Here is a 16,871-nt window from a genome sequence, read left to right as displayed (position 1 = left end):
ATGGCTTGAATTTATGTGCAAATCAGCAGGTCATTCTCATCAAAATGGCCAGGCCAGTCCTAGTGTGTAAATATACATCTCAAATACGGTAAAGAAATGAAAACGGCAAATAGTATCAGTAAAGCAGGTATTTCCAAATGCTACCAGGATGGCCCAACCACCTGTGAATACAACATCTTATAGACACAGAAAATCCTTCATGGTTGTGAAGGAGAAGCAGCAGATGACAAAAGAGCACATACGCTATCTCTCTGGATCTGGATTTCTCAGCTGGCATCCCTGGGTGGGCTTTGGGGAAGCTATCTCATGAAAAATGATGAGCTTGTGAGTATTTGTCAGGTGTATTTATTTTTGGAGAGAGGCTCCATAAATTTCACCAGATTTACAAAGCGATCTGTGACCCCAGCAGACAAGGACACCCACCAGCTCATTCTGCTGTTGCTCCAGTTTTCTTTAGACAATCCTCCTGACAAAAACTAACTATGTAGGAAGCCCCACCGGCTTTCACAGTAGGCAAGATGACACTGACAATCAGGGAAAAGTGGCCAAGCTCTTGCCTGAACAGCCCGCCACTGGGGACTGCTTGATCAGTGACTGAGACGAGGGCACTGGCTGGAAGGGATTGAGGAACTGCTGAGCCTTCTCGAACCCACTGCCCAGATAGGAACAAATGATGCAACCAGAAAAGAAAGAGAGCAAACTTAAGGACCAGAAAGTCAATAGGCAAGATCACCTTGGGAGCAACAGTGTGGGAAGAAGAAAAACATGGGTTTTAGAGTGCGGCAGGGCTATGTTCAAACCCTGGCTCCACCTACATGCGAGCCGTGGGGCCCTGGGGGAAGCCGGCAGCATCTACGATGAGCTGTCGTATGCTGATAGCGCAGAGTCTAGCACAGGGCAAACAAGTGCTTATATACTTAAAAAGTAACGTTATTTTGTTTAATTTTCACAGCAACCCTAAGAACCCTCCCTGTATTATCTCCATTTTCTAGATCTGCGAAAAGAAGACTAAAATGATTAAGTGGCATGCCCAAGGTCAACCGCTAGTTGGGATTCAAACCCAGATCTGTTTGACTCCAAGCCCATGCTCTTAACTCCTGAGCTCCGCCACAGAGCAGAGCCTCAGCTTCCTCATCTGCAAAACAGATAATGAAAGTCACCCCTGCAGGGTGGTGAGGGTCAGACAGAATGCATGTAATGTGCTTACCACGGTACCTGGCCCCCAGGAGGCTCTGCAGTGTAGCTATTGATGTAATTCTCATGACATCTGGACCTTTGGAAGGGAGGGGGAGGTGTGGGAGGTGGGCATCTGGCCACACAGATGGCACAGCATTTCACTGCGCAGGGTGCAGCAAACAGGACTGGGAACTTTGGACCAAGCCCTGGGATGGCGCACTCTTGGAGAGGGACAGAGGGGGGACACCTCAGCAAGGTGGGCAAGAATGTGTTTACTCAAAGACGAAGGCTTTTCATCAAAACTTGGAGAGGACTGGGGATTTTTGGAAGAAGAAATAATTCAGGCTCAAGAAGAAAGCACTCAAGAGGCAGTACCCAGACCGCACGCCTGTGCCTGGGGCCAGGAATGGTGCCCACTGTTGTCTGACTCCCTGATACCCGACAGAGCACGAGAATTCCTGGGCAGGTCTGTGCTAAGGGAGCTGCTGAACGCCCAAGTTATCAGTAAACCCAGCCTGAAACTTGGGCAAAGCCTAGGCATCCTTTTTTAAAAAATATGTTTTTATTGATTTCAGAGAGAGGAAGGGAGAGGGAGAGAGAGAAACATCAATGATGAGAGTCATTGATCGGCTGCCTCCTGCACGCCCCGACTGGGGATCAAGCCCGAAACCCAGGCACGTGCCCTGACCTCCTGGTTCATAGGTCGATGCTCAGCCACTGAGCATGCCAGCTGGGCAAGCCTAGGCATTCTTTAAAAAAAAAAAGAAGCTTTTGTTAGAGCCAGTGTCCTTTGAAGTTAATATGGAGAAATGTACCCATTGAGATGACTTAGTGGTGCTCGCAGTGTGTAAGATCAAGGGACTGCCTGCCTGCAGGAAAGAGTCAGACTCACTGACACCACCACCTTGACTACACTCTTAGTGAAGACTGAATGTGGGGCATTTATCTAGCAGAGAGCCAGCAGTGCTGCTCAGGGCACGCATCCTGGGGCTGCATCTGCCTGGGGAGAAACTCATCCTGGAGCGTTGCCAGCCTAGCTAGTCCCCTCCCTCCTGTTTTGCTTATAAAGGAATCACTCTACCTAGTTCTCCAAATAGGAACCAAAGATATTCAAAGTTGTTCACATTCTGTCATTGGCCTCTTCTTCTCCTTCTCCACAGCTCTACACAGGGCTCAGTAGCAATTTCCTGGACCATTTTAATGGCCTCTAACTAGTTCTGCTGCCTCCTCCTACAGTCCGGCCCCCACACGGCCACCAGCTGGCTTTCTAAACTAAAAGTGCTGACTACGTCACTCACCTCCTGAAAGATGTCTACTAGGTTTGCACTGCCCACGGGATAAACACCAAAATCTTAACTTGCATAAATTCATTCATTTTTTCATTCACTCGTCTAATGTATGATGATCGCCTACTGTGTGCCCGGAGGCTGTTTTAGGCCCTGGAAATAGAGTGGTAAGTGAGATAGATAAGACAAGACCCCATCTCACAGATTACATTCTAGTGGGGTAAGACAAACAATAAAGACAAATAAACATATAATGTAAAGTCAGGTAGTGATGAGTGCTAATGAAGAAAAATAAAGCAGGGTAAGAAGGCAGAGTGATGGGGCAAGGGATGGGGTAAGACAGTGCTTTTTTAGATAGGTGAAAGGCCACTTGAACAGAGGCCAGAATGGAATAAAGGTGGGCCAGGCAAAGATGTTGGGGAAGAGTGATCCAGACAGAGAACAGCAAGTGCAAAGGCCCTGAGGCAAGAAACACAGTGGCTGGAATGGAATGGGCAAAGTGGAGAGTGCTAAGAGATGAGAGCAGAGGAGTAGGAGGGGCTGGCAGGACATGGCAAGGAGCTCAGATTCTATTCCACAGATGCGAGGGAACTACTGGAGGGTTTGAGCAGGGAAGTAATGTGATCTTATTTACTTTCTAAAAGGTCACTCGGCCTGACTGTGTGAAGACTGAAGCAGCGAGGCCAGAGTGGAAATGGGGAGACCTGCTGAGAGATGGGGGACCTGGATGAGGACAGGGAGGTGTGACAGCTTTTAAGATATACTCTGAAGGAACAGCTGTAAGAACTGCAAACATAATGTGAGGACTGAAGGAGTGAGCAGGATCAAAGATGATGCCTACACTTCGTGCCTGGGTGACCAGGCAAGTGGCACTGCCACATAACACAGGGGAGACGGGAAGAGCAGAGGTATGTTTTCGCCTTTTTGTTCTTTTTTTTTTTTTAAATTAAGCTTCTATTTGCTATGTTGGGTCTGGGACGCCCTTTAAACATCAAAGTGTGAATGTTGAGTGGACAAAGGATATGTAAGCTGCGGGTTTTGGAGAAAGGTCTGGAGTCATCCGTGTAAGGATGACCACAGGGACATGGCAACTCAGGTCCTCCACCTCTTGGCCCCAGCTCCAGACACACACCCAGGTGTCATCCCCTCCAGGGCTCCGGTCTCCGCCCTGTGGCTCCTACTGCTGGAATGTTCCGCCTGGACTTCTGCAGTGTAGACTCCTACTCCCCCCTCCCTCTCTCTCTCTCTCTCTTTTTTTCCAAATTGTCAGAAGAAATTATTTTTTCTTGTTTTAAGATATGGTACGGTTTTGTATGAATCTTGAATCCTTAGTGAAATGGTGTCTTGATTATAAAAAGACAAGTTTTTTCATTGGGTTTCTAATTAGAAAGGGTTTGGTTTTTCTTTTCTCTTTCAACAAATATCTATTGGGGGGTCTACAGTATGCCATGCTTGGTTCTAAGTGATAGATAAAGCAGAGGAGATACAGATTACAAATGACTAAACAAATCTGTCATTGGATTGACAATCATTTGGTATATCACTCCTACTCCTCTCTTAAGATTTGCTCAAAAGTCACCTCTCGCCTATGAGGCCCTTCCTGATTCCCCAGGAGAGAGCCACTCGGGCCTCTCTTTTCCCATGGCACCCTGCTGCATGCCCTGATGATGTCACAAGTCCAAGTCTCACCACGGCCTATAGGCACCTTTGCTCCCTGACAGCTCCTTGAGGGCAGTGACCGTAAGTCTATTTCTCTCTCTTTCCACCTCCCAACATAAAGCCTGGGCATGGCAAACCTTTGCTAAATGAATGGAGTTCTCTCTGCAGAGGCACAAAAGGAATTATATACATGCAAACTGACTCACACCGCAGCTGCTGTGTGCAAGGGGGGAGAAGGTGGAAAAATAAGGCTCTGTCCCTGGAGCACTAATAAAGCTCAGTGGGGTAGAACGGTATCTTCCTTTGAGGAGGTTCTTAACAACACAAAAGAGCTTCAAGAAATCTAATTGTTGAGTATCTCAGGGTGTTGAGAAGTGTAACTGCACCTGATGAAGGTGTTTCAGGTTTCACTGCAGAAACACCCAGCGAGTCCAAAACTGAAGCACTCAGGAGTTGGAGAGAGGAAAGGACACCAATTGTGTTTACATGGACCCTGCAATCCTGAGAGTGATCTGGAGGTAGGTCCTATCTGCACTCTTTACAGAAGCGGACAGTGAGTATCAGAGAGGGTAGGTGATTTGCCCAGGGTCACAGAGCTGGGAAGACAGGAGCCAGGGGTCACACTCAGGCCTTCTCAACACCGATGCCTGTGTTCCTTCCAGCACACTCCACAGTCTCACTCCAAGATATAAGGCCATGCGGCGAGCAGGAGCTTTATCAACCACCTGAACCCCAAACTGTACTGAGGGAATGTGACTCTGCAGAGGGGTGTGATATGCCCACTGTGGCCAAGGAGTCATCAGCAGAACCAGAGCTGGAAACCAAGTCCCTGACTCCCAGGCCAGGCTCTTGGAGCACTATGCCTGCATTCTCCCACATAGTCCTTATGGAGACAAAGCAACACGTAACATTTTAATGGTCTAATTTATCTGCTTACAAATACCTTAGAAATAAAAGCGAGAGGATGGGAAATTGTATTTTTCGTCAATTATTACTGCTGTGTGATTCTGGAGCCCATTTATAGATAGGAAGCTATGTGAGGAGTACCGTCACCTCACCTAGTGGGTTACAGAACCAGCAGTAGGAATTGAACTGACCACTATGTGGCAGCTCTCTCCTTACTTCGGACAAATGTTTGCTGCTCACCTACTGTGCGCAAGACCCTCCCTGGGCAGAGGAAAGGGAAAAGAACCCCAGGGTTGAACTGTGGCTCCCTACTTGTGCAATACTCAGTATAGTAACCTCTCTAAGCCTCAGTTTGCTCATCTGTAAGAAAGAATAACAGACCCTGTTTTACAGAATTGTTCTGGTGACTAAATTGGATGACACATGGCCCTGGTATATAGGAGTGACTCAGTAAACATCAAGTAGTTGGCAGTTTGTTCAGTGCCAAGAAAGAAAGGAACTTACTCATACAGTAGAAAAAAGGAATGGAAAAAATTAGCTACACCAAAGCTCTTGTGAAAAACTTAGCAGAATGAAGTAGCATCATACTCTGAGAATCTACTAAAGCATAAAGAAATTCTTGAAGAAATTTTTAGTGTTGAGTACCTTAAGGTAGGGTAGGGAGAAGGAGAGGCAGAATGCAATGAGAGAGGAAGAATTTGAATATATCAGTGTATTGGTAAGAGTCAGGAGAAGTTAAAGTATATACATAAAAAACATGCAACTGTATTACTAATGGATAAAGTTGCCCATTAATTATACATGGTCCTATCTTCTCTGTTAAGCTCCTAGTCAACCTTCAATACCCTACCTGCTTGATGACTTTTCCATCCCTCCCTCACTGCAGGTTAATTAATCTCCCCTCTACTAACTGATTCCTACTATTGCACATATTACACCATCTTGCTCAGCGGGTTCCCCTACCAAACACTGAGCTCCTGAGAGTACACACTGTGTATGACTCACCTCAGGGCTCATGTGGTGGCCTTCCCCCGGCTCCGAGATCCCCAGCCAGCAGCTACCAGAAGGCACCCCCAGAGGAGCTTCCCTTTACAGCAGGAAAATGAAAGAGGGCTTACATTTATAAAGTACCTACTCTTCATTTTTCCCTCCAAATTTGCTTTATGTAATTGGGTGGACATAAATTAATGAACAAAAATTGGGCAAGATACATGTAACAATTTACAGAACCTGACAATCTAATTCCTTTCATTTTTTCTCTCTCAAATTCATCTTTAAGTCTTTATATCATGGGGCTCATAGGAAAATTAACCAACATATGGATACTACAGCCAAATGTCAAACCTTTAAGAAGTACTTAAGACATACTAAATTCCTCTATAATGAAGCTATGAAGAACCTCCAAGATACTTGTGTTTTGTATGTAGAAAAGTGTAAGAGTCAAATATTCAACTCAACATAAAATAAGAAACATTTCTGATTTGTTAGGTTGAAACTGCTTCTCCTTTTAAAGTATCTATTCTGCACTGATCATCTCAGAGGCACCTTTCAAATCTTAATTCATGTATTCCTCAAAATGTCCCTGTGAGGGAATTATTATCCCTATTTTGTAGAAAGGGCACTCTGAGTCTCAGAGAGGCGAGGTCAACAGCTAAAGGTTCGCGCTCCTAGTGTAAACGATAAGGCCAGGATTTGAACCTGGGTCTATCCAACCCCAGAGCCCTGGTTTCACTAGACCAACCACCCTGCCTGGGTCTAATGAAGCTGAAGACATCCTGGGAGGATATGTGGTCTGGGCAGCAAATCCTCTGTCAGGCTCAGAAGTGAGGTCCGTGCCAATACAGGATAACCTGTCAGCAAAAGCCAGACACCAGGTCAGAGAGGCAGAGAGGAGGCCTCGGAGAAACAGAATTCAAAATTTCACACACAGCTAGCAGGTGGTAAACTAACCATCTCCAGAGACCTGTCCTTTCTAAGGAGAAAAAGATATTATAGCAGATCAGCAGTTCTCAACCACATCAAGAATTCACAGACCCTTCCCGAATGCCAAGGAAATGTTCTAAAACGACCATAAATGTCAGTACTCTGAGGAGAAAGCTATGGACAAAAGTGGCCACAGGAAGCCTGGGAATGTCACTTCCCTTTCTCTTCTCTACCCCCAGCTCAGTAAAGGAAACAGCCATGGTGTGCTGCAGGCAAAAAGCCTCGCAGGGGTCTGACGCCACTGCTTTGGAATCAGAAGACTGTCATATGCACTGTCACTTACCAGCTGTGCGACACTCAGGAAGGCAGACCATTGACCTCAAGTGTCCCCAGATATAAATAGGGAGGAGAGGGGAGTGACTGCTTCACAAGGAAGTCGTAGGGATGCTATGAGGAAATACACGTGGGAGAACCTGGCATCCAGGTGCAAGGAGGCGAGGCAGGGACCCTCGGCACCTCGCTACACCACCTGCCGCCTCCCCCTCGCCAAGGCTCTCGGGCCTAAGGCCTGGCACTGCCTGCGCCGCCCATTTCAGTGCTGCCCCAGCGTCGGCGGGGAGGGAAGGCAGCCTGGGCGGGCTGTGGAAGGAGCTGGGATTCGACCGTTACACTCCCAAAGGCTGCCTGGCACAAGTGCGATCCTTAGGTAAGTATTTAATAACTAAATTGGTTACAGTCGTTGGAGGACATTTTTGTCATCTTATGAGATGATAATCATCACCAAAATCAGGGTATGAAAAGCATTCAATTACATCTATAGATTTGTGTATTTTGAATGCTTTTCTAAGGCAGGTGTATCATTTTCATGGCATATTTGTGAGTTTTTAAAGTTTACTTTTCTTATACATGTTTAAGCAAAAACTAGGTTATGGGAGCAATAATTAGACACTCTTGGGAGAAGCATGAACTGGTACAGCCTTTTTGGAGGGCAATTAGGTGATATCGATTTAAAATGTAAATGGCAAACTATTCAAGCCAAAAGCCCCACTTGTAGGTATCTATGTCACAGAAAATCGCATGCAAAAGTTCACAGGTGTGTGCAGCAATTTCCACAGCAGCTATGGTCGTAATGGCAAGAGATAAGAAACAACCTGGGTGTCTACCAATACAGGAATGAGTAATAAACTAAAAATGCATCCATACCATGGAGTACGACTGTTAAAAATAATGAGACAGCTATCTATACATATTGACTTCAAAAGATAATACAGTAATTGGGAGGTGGCTATGACAAGAAAAGCTGCAGAACAGTATGCACAGAGAGTTTCTGTTTTTACAGAAGTAAAAACCAGTATGTTGGGGGTGAGGGCAAAGGAGGCAGGGGATGAGGAGTGGGGGGGACATAAACAAATGAAAAGGTTCAGGACTGTACCCGACAAAGTCTCAAAAGTGCCTATCTTTGGGGAGATTGGGGTGGGGGGTCGCAGAAGACTTTCTTCCTTTAAGTTAATGTACTTCAGTGTTGTCTGAATTTGTCACAAGTGTGTACTCTTGCATGATGACAAAAACAAAACAATTTAAAAGCTCACAGGATTATAATTTTTAAAGTTTCAGTGTTTGCAAGGACTCCCCTAAAGTAACCACTGTGGGATGCAGCACCTCCCCCGTCTCTGCATGTGGCCACCAATGCCTGTGTACCCACTGGCTGGGAGGAGGTAGGGGCTTGCCTAAGAAAAAACTACAATGGGGATGGTATCCAGTAGGGGGAATCTCAAACTCCTCATCTGTTCCCATAAGGGTTCTGCCAAATTAAAACCATTTCAACGAGATGGCTAATAAAAAGGGCTAAGTGTCTTTAACTGTTCAAATTTACAGCATCATAAATTGCTGAATGAAAGCAGTACCCTTGTTTTCACCCTCCCTTAAGTAGAGGCAATCAAAATTTATATTCTGCATTAGCCAACATTTTATGTTGACTTTTAAGTCTTGCTGAAGACTTCTTGAAAATTGTTAATGAGAAATTCCCACAGGGAGGAGAGGAGCTGACCCTACTAAACCCAAAAGGGCCTACCTACATAAAACACTATAATAGTCCCTTGGGTTATCATAAAAAGGACAGCTTAGTGAGGGAAATAACCTTCCTCTCTGTAATCATAGTTGCTAGTGAATGTGTTCTAAATTAATGCACAGTGTCTAAGAGGTGCTGGTTACATTTAACAGACTCAGTTACCTCCGGCCAGGTAAAGGGGGGGCAAACTAGAGAACGGGTCCCAGAGGAGGGGCCACTCCTCAGAAGGGCTGTGAGACAGGAGGGACCTAGTGCTGCCACACCTTCGATTTTTCATGAAGACCTGGAAATCCAGATTTCTAGATAATACTGACCAACTTTTAAATGTTAGTCACTAATTTAAAAGTTTTAAAACATTGTGAGCACTGATCATACATCCGCAGGCCAGATGCAGCCAGCGAACAGAGAGTTTTCAACCTCTGCTTAAAAGTATCTACATTTTTTACAATTGATAAATGTTGTTCAATTTTATTTTCAGAAAGATGGGTGGAGGCAAGGATATGGTATAGAATGGAGATAAACACAAGAGCAGCTGATATCAAGGAAGTATTTCTAACATTGAGAAAACAATGGTAGTTGTCTATATCAAATTCTGAATAAATCATTCAAAGTTATTCAGCTATACTAGGCACAAAGCTCTGAGAGTGAGAATTTCGCAGGTCCAGAGATAATTCCTACAATTTACCGTCAATGAACCTATAAGAACTTACTATACTATGATGTATTAAATGTTTATGATTAAACATTTAAAATACTAATAGCTCCCATAGAAACGCTTCTCTGTGCCAGGTGCTATTCAGGCACTTGGCAACAGGGTCACCAATGTGGGTCACACCCTCGGGGCAAGATGCCAATAAAAGCCTATCTGAAAAATCTCCCTCCAAAACAAAAACAAAAATAACAGCAAGCTTAGACTTAACATCACAAAACTGTGATGTGCTCATTTTTCCCAAAGCCAAAACGATACAGCTATTTTTCTGCTAATAATACTTTGCATTTCACAAAGTGCTTTTCTTACACACTCCTCAAAGCCTTTCACTGTCATTCAGACTTTGTATCTCATCCAGAGTCTTCTTGCAATTATTATTCACAAAACAACTTTTTAAAAACAACAGTAATGATAACAGGCGTTTGGTGTTTTCTACATGTCAGGTACAATGCTAAGCATGTTTTCATTTCACCCTCACAAGAACCTCATAAAGGTGATGACTGTTATCACCAGCCCAGTTTACAGGTGAGGCTTAGAGAGCTTGTGTGGTTTGTCTTAAGTCACATCCCTCGCAGCAAAGAGCTGACTTCATGAAGCAGGTCCCGCTGAGACTGGTGTGACAGTGTCCTTTAAGGACATCCCCACCCTGGGGCCAGCTGCCCTTCAAGCCAGTCTCAGTTTGTGGCTAGCAAACACACCCCAGGCACAGCTAATGTCGTCCTCTGCTCCTCCCCATGTCCCCTTCCCCCACTTGGTCAGAAGCCATTTTTTATTTTTATTTTGCCTGCTCAAGACCGGTGTCACTCGGAGCTCAGCCAGCCTGGCCCTAGAGGGCTCAGAGCCTGGCAAGGTTCCCCTGGAGGACCGGGCTTATGGGCTGCTAAGCAAAGTAGCCAGTCCCCTACCCAGCCTGCTGGAGTCTAGACAGGGCTTCATCCCTGCCCCCTGGATGGGGGCTGGGAAGAGGGTCCTGACAGTCACAATAACTCTGTGAAATGGTCGCTAAGGTATCAAGGTGGGGGGTAGGGAAAGAGGAGGCACCTTCAGCTGGGAGAGGAGACTATTTATTTCACCATCAGCTATAAAATACCTATTGTTCCAAGTGCCACATTAGACCCCCCCCCGAGAGGGAGACATCATCTCTAATCCATCTAAGGATGGATTATGCAAGTAAAGTATTGAGCGAGAAACATACACGTACATACACACATATGTACGCACGCACACACACACACACACATACCAGCACAGGGCCACATGCACACAGGCTGCATCATGGCCCAGCTGCTCTACGGTGCCAGCTCTGTCCACCCTCGCCCCCTTCTGACTGTCCGGGCTCTGCCCCGCCACAGGCCACCCAGAAAGGCGACGAGCCCAGGCGCACAGGCCACGGAGAGCGCGCTGCTCAGAGCCATCCGCCCGAGCGTGCCCCAGTCCAGGGAGCAGAGGAGAGGCTGGCTCTGTCCTGGGAGGAGAAAGGGCCAGCTCCTTGCAGAGGGACGGCGCGGGGCTTGCCAGGTGGAGAGACGGGTGAGGGAGCGTGCAGGGGAACAGACCCGCCCAGGACAGGTGCTTCCTCGGCACAGCTGGCTCTGACATGGAAACAGCAGGCGAGGGCGCAGGCTGAACTTGGGGGCCCTGGGGACCCCTCCTATGTTCATAGCCCAGACTCCTGTGATGCACGGGGCAAGGAGAAACAGGGGTGAGCGGCTCTCTGGGCAGTCGGGCGGGCTGTCAGCTCTTCTGAGCACCTACCTAGATAGAGGTCAGGCTCCTGCCATCATGGGCTGGCAGGGGCAGCCCAGTGGCAGAACATTCTCTAATCTATAACCACACAGATACATGTAAAATGACCTCTGTGATTAGTGCTGAGAACAGCAGGAAAATGGGCTACTGGAATGAGTGGCAGAGGGACCCTGGAGCACAGAAGAATGGGTGAGAGCACCAAGGCAGTCAGGCACTGGGAACAGATCCCTGCCCCATGTCCTCAATTGACCTGCACCTCGTTTCCTCGACTGGACCTTTGGGATAATAATGGTAGCACCTCGCCAACACCTACTGAGGCCCCAGTTCTATGGTTATCCACCAAACACTCTGACAGTGCTGCCACATGGTGAGCAACCACGAACCAGCATAAAAAGATAATGGTAATGCTGATAAGACCTTATCCGGGAGGCGGGAAAGGCTTCCCAATACGAGGCAAATCGGCTGATATCTGAAGGGCAAACAGGCATGAACTAGGCAGATCAGAAGAAAAATGCTTCCCACGTGGAGGGAACAGCTTATGGAAAGTCCCTGGAAGGGAAAGATGCATCCTAAGTATTTCCAGGCAATGACAGGGGTCCCAAGTGCCTGTTGGAGCACCCTGGTCAGCAGGACACCTCTGTGCTTGGCAGGGCTTCTTCTAGAAAGTCTTCCCAGTGTACGGTGAACCCCCCACATAGAAGGTGCATTCTCAGCACAATTCCCCAGTTCTGTGGCTGAGCTGGGAGGTAAAGAGGATGCAACAAGCATCAGGCTGCAGGCTCCAACAGAAAACATGAGAATGTATTGGCTACCTCCTGGGTGCACTGTGCCAGCGCCCATGGGATCCCGACCCCCGGGGCCAGAGCCTACTCCTTAGTATCACAAGGACTCAGTGGAAATAAAGAAGCTCTTGGGCACTACCACAAAGGACCATTCGCTACCCTCATCACCGACAGACAAGCATTCTCAGCTGAGCTGGGGGGAGCTGTCAGCAGTTAGTAAGAATTATTTCCACTAATGTAGAAAACTTGGGATTCATCCAGGATGAAGCTGGGCAGTCTTCATTCCTGAGCATTTCTTGATGGATTGTTTTTCATTTTGAATTGCTATTATTATCCCATCAATAACAGGAGTTTTTGTGTGTTTTTTAAAATATGTTTTTATTTAAGAGAGGAAGGGAAAGGGAGAGAGAGAAACATCGATGGGAGAGAAACATCATGGATGGGCTGTCTCTTGCACGCCCCCTACTGGGGATCGAGCCCACAACCCGGGCATGTGCCCTGACTGGGAATCAACTGGTGACCGACCTCTTGGTTCCTGGGACGCTCAACCATTGAGCCACACCGCTGGGCAACAGGAGGTTTTTTTTTTTAAGTCAGGAGTAAAGAATACAGAGAGGTTCTATTCCCAAGGCCTCAGGATGCTGGGAGACATAGCAGACAGCCACAAATCCAAGCCCAGAACAACCTATGCTGCACTCAAAACTGAGAAGGGGGCCCCACCAAACTCAATGGCCAATGAACCTCCAATTTCAAATGCATTTGATCATGTTATAAATCTGCTGTTTGGCTACACAAACAGACTTTGCTATTCTCACTCTTTCAACAAACACTTCCTGAGCAAGGTGAACTGTGCTGGCATCGAGAACCCAGAGATAGTGTGAATGTGTGTAGGTGTGGTCCCCACCCTAAAGGAGCTCAGTTTACTGAACATAACAGATAGTAAGTAAATCAACAGCTATGCAGATAAGTGCTCTTGGAGAGAGAAATGCAGGGTGCTCTGGGAGCCAGGAGGAAGGTCATCTCCAGGTCACAGCGAAGTGCAGGGTGGGGAAGGAAGGTGTCCAGGAGAATGGAAACTTGAGTGAGTTACCAAAATGGGGAGCAGGGGTGGGTCATTCCCAGAAGAGGGCCCTGCACTGGCAAAGGCACCAATAGGCACTGGCTGTTGGAAGGCTGGGCTGAGGTTAGAAATATGGGTTAGGAAACAAGTGACATGAGGAAGGTGGCCAAGGGCCAGATTATGAGAGGACTGCAGGCCCGCTGACAGGGCTTAGGTTTTATTCTAGAAGCAATGAGAGGCCCTTGGAGAGTTTTAAGCAGAAGAAAGCCACGGTCAGATGTGAAAGTTAGAAGTATCTTGCTGATAGGAGCGTGGCGGTGGAATGAGAGAGGAGAAAGGTGGACACAGGAAGACCAATGAAGGGGCTGTTTAAAAGAATCCCTGTGATGAGTCCCTAAATAGAGGGGTGCAGAGGGAGAAGGCGTGAGGTGACAAATTAGAAAGACAGGCTCTTCAGGACGTGGCAACTGATGGGCGATGACAGTTGAGGGAAAGGACAAAGCCAAGGATGACTCCTACACAGACGGAACCGAGTGGGTGAGTCCCACCCAAGGCAGGCAACACACAGAGAGACACATTCGGCACCAGGGCAGGAGGAGTCCGAGGTGCCTGCTGGCAGGAGCTGGGAGGGAGGGCTGGGAGGACGCTCTGGGCTGAATGGGCAGATCCGGGAGCTCCCATGTAGAGGTAAGCAGTGGATGCGCTCACCCAGCGAGGATGCTTAGGCTGGCACGGAGGGACCAAGTGAAACCTTATCAAGCTAAGGACAGAGAAAAGAGAACTGGCAAAGCAGACTGCAGAGGCTGAGGCCTCCGAGGCTGGAGGAGAAGTGAGAGAGAGCAGGCCAGGCAAGGAGACTGAGCGGACCAAGGAGGGGAAGGGAGCGCTCAGCACAGCCAAGGACAGGAGGCCTGAAGATGGAGCCCTTGCTGCAAAGGCCAGCTGGCTGTTAACAACCACGGCCAAGCAAAAGAATTAAACCTCAGTGGTGTTATTATGACATTTTCCCCCAAGAGCCTCACTGTCTCACTTCATTTCTTGGTGAGGACTTCCTGACGAGCCGAACTAAACTGTCAGCCCTGTCACCATCCACCCTTCTCTCGCTTTCTCTCACTTCAGAGCATCACCACGCCTGCCGGCCCTTACACTGCCGCACATCTCAGACACCGTGCTCTCTGTCTCCCCTACTAGGACGTCTGCCTAAAGAGGACAGAGCACTTGTCTGGTGTCACTTCTATAACCACAGTGCCGAGAGCATCTTGTCCCAAGTCTCCTGGCTCGTTAGAAGCAACAAACATTTAATGAGCACATACTGCATGTCTGATACCATGTAGATGCTGGGAGCACAGAGGTAAACAAGACAAAACAGGGCCCTGTCCTCGAAGCTTGAAGCTGGAGGTGAGCAGAGGGAAATACCAAGCATCGAAACAGAAAGTAGATTGTAACTGCCATAGAGCTGGGACTGGAATCCGACTGTCATGCTTCCTTTCCAAGCCCAAGGCTGCCGCCTTCTCCAACTAAAGGAAAACTTTATCTGGTGAAACAGTTAAAGTAAGCGTGAAGTTTGGTCTTAGTGTCTTCCAGAGATCCCACACTTCTTCCACCCGTTCGGTAGGTGCCTAGGAAGTGGAAACACCCACTAGAATCCCTGAATATTTAACCGGAAAGCTCAATCTGTCTCTAGTACTTCTATGTAAGTAGGAGGAGAAATTCTAGACTCAGATGGGCGACAACAGGGAGCAGCACAAACCAGGGGTCAGACAGAGCTGGGTTCAAATCCCCAGTAACCTTGGGCAGGTTACTCAACCTATGATTTGATTTCCTTATTGCTGAAATGAAAATACTACTTCCCACGTCACAGGCTGTTGCAAAGATAAAATAAAGTGACAGCTAGAAGTAGAGAGCACTCAGCACTGTACCTGTACATGGTGAGTGTTCGATAAATGGTGGCTCTAAACCAGTTATGCCCGTTGCTTTGATTACTCTATCTTTTAACTGCTATGTTCACATAAACTGAGCCAAAAATGACTTAGAATTCAAACCAAAGAAGATGCATTTAAAATAACCAGAGCATAAACTGATATCTAGCTGGATGACTTGAAGAATTATTTCAAATTACCATACTTGAGCAGACTCTGCAGTACGAAGTTTTATTCCAATTTTTTGGTCCTTTAAACTTAGGTAAATGCAAGTATTTCCCCAACAGATCACATCTTGTCTCATGGCGAGAGTCCAAACACGGGCTGGATTCCATGGTGCAAGTTGTGGCAGAACTATGCACACCACACCTCAAAGGGAGCCTAAGAACACAATGCGAGCCCAATGTACACACAAACTCCCAAACACAGCTTGGCTCCAGAGAAGGAAATGAGAACTGGTCACAGCATGCTGTGCCTGCCTCCCAGCTAAAGAACAGGTTATGTGGACATGCAAACACTGAAATCTTATGTGTCTCCCTTCTTTTACCACCCAAACTCTGTGAATGGGCTACTTTACTAATCGTTATTTCTGTCTAACTCTGTGCAACCCAGCTTCCTTCCCACTTCTTCCTCACCCCCCACCCCCCCACCCCGCAGCATCACATTTCTCAAGGTCGTCTGTAACCACCTTGTCACAAATTTGGCAGCCTTCCCTCAGGTCCCTCTCTCTGGTCCTTCTCCCTTCCTGGGACTCTCCTCCTCGGCCTCTGGTTCTCCTCCACCCTCTTCTCTCCATCCCAGATTTATGTGCTTTCCCCCAGGCTCAGCCTCTGCTCAGCATGGGGAGAGCTTATCTAACCTCATGGCTCCTGCTCTGCGTCTCCAGGCCCACCCTTCTAAATCCAGGCTCCTACTGGACATCGCCTCTGAACCACTGTCATCTTGAATTCAATGTGTCTAAAACCAGACACATCAACCACTTTTCTCCACACTTGATGTCTACATTTCTGTCAATGGTACCACTGTAAACTCCTAAGTTTAAATTTTCATCGTCTTTGGCTCCTGTCTTTAAAGTCTAAGAAGACTGTAAATCCTACAGTTCTCCCTTTGCTAGATCTCTTCAGTTGGTCCTTTGCTCTCATTTTAAACACTGCTAACCACATGACCTCATGCCTGGATCGCTGCTGCTGCCTCTGAACAGGGCCCATGCCTCTTGTCCAGGTATCAGAAACATGTCATTTCTGCCATTTCACTTCTTTGCCCAAAATAAATTCAGTGGTTCCCTGCTGACTACAGGAAAAAGACCAAGTGCCTGAGCCCGGCATTTGGGGGTTAGAAAAGGAGTGGGCAAACTATAGCTCAGGGACCAAATCTAGCCCACTACCTGTTCTATAAATAAAGCTTTATTGGAACGCAGCCACACCCACCATTTACATATTATCTATGGCTGCTTACATGCTACAATAACAGAGTTGAATAGTTATGGCAAAAACCCCATGGCCTATGAAGCCAAAAACATTTATCATCTCATCCTTTACAGAAAAGTTTGCTCACCCTGGTCTAGAATAATCAGAGACCAGCATTTCCTGCCAAAGTTCTTGCCCATGACTCCTCTGGATGAAGTTCTTGCCCCTGTG

The 16,871-nt window shown here is 47.2% G+C and overlaps 1 protein-coding gene across 1 annotated transcript in view; it reads right to left on the bottom strand.

Annotated features, from left to right (window-relative positions):
* BMAL1 (basic helix-loop-helix ARNT like 1) overlaps positions 1-16,871 on the bottom strand; it is a 71,281-nt gene that overhangs the window by 54,003 nt on the left and 407 nt on the right. The window lies entirely within an intron of this gene.

This window comes from Miniopterus natalensis, chromosome 11 (assembly GCF_054644295.1).
Source record: "Miniopterus natalensis isolate mMinNat1 chromosome 11, mMinNat1.hap1, whole genome shotgun sequence".
NCBI classification, from domain to species: domain Eukaryota; kingdom Metazoa; phylum Chordata; class Mammalia; order Chiroptera; family Miniopteridae; genus Miniopterus; species Miniopterus natalensis.
The sequence above is the reverse complement of the archived record's forward strand: the minus strand, read 5'-3'. Positions and strand labels throughout refer to the sequence as shown.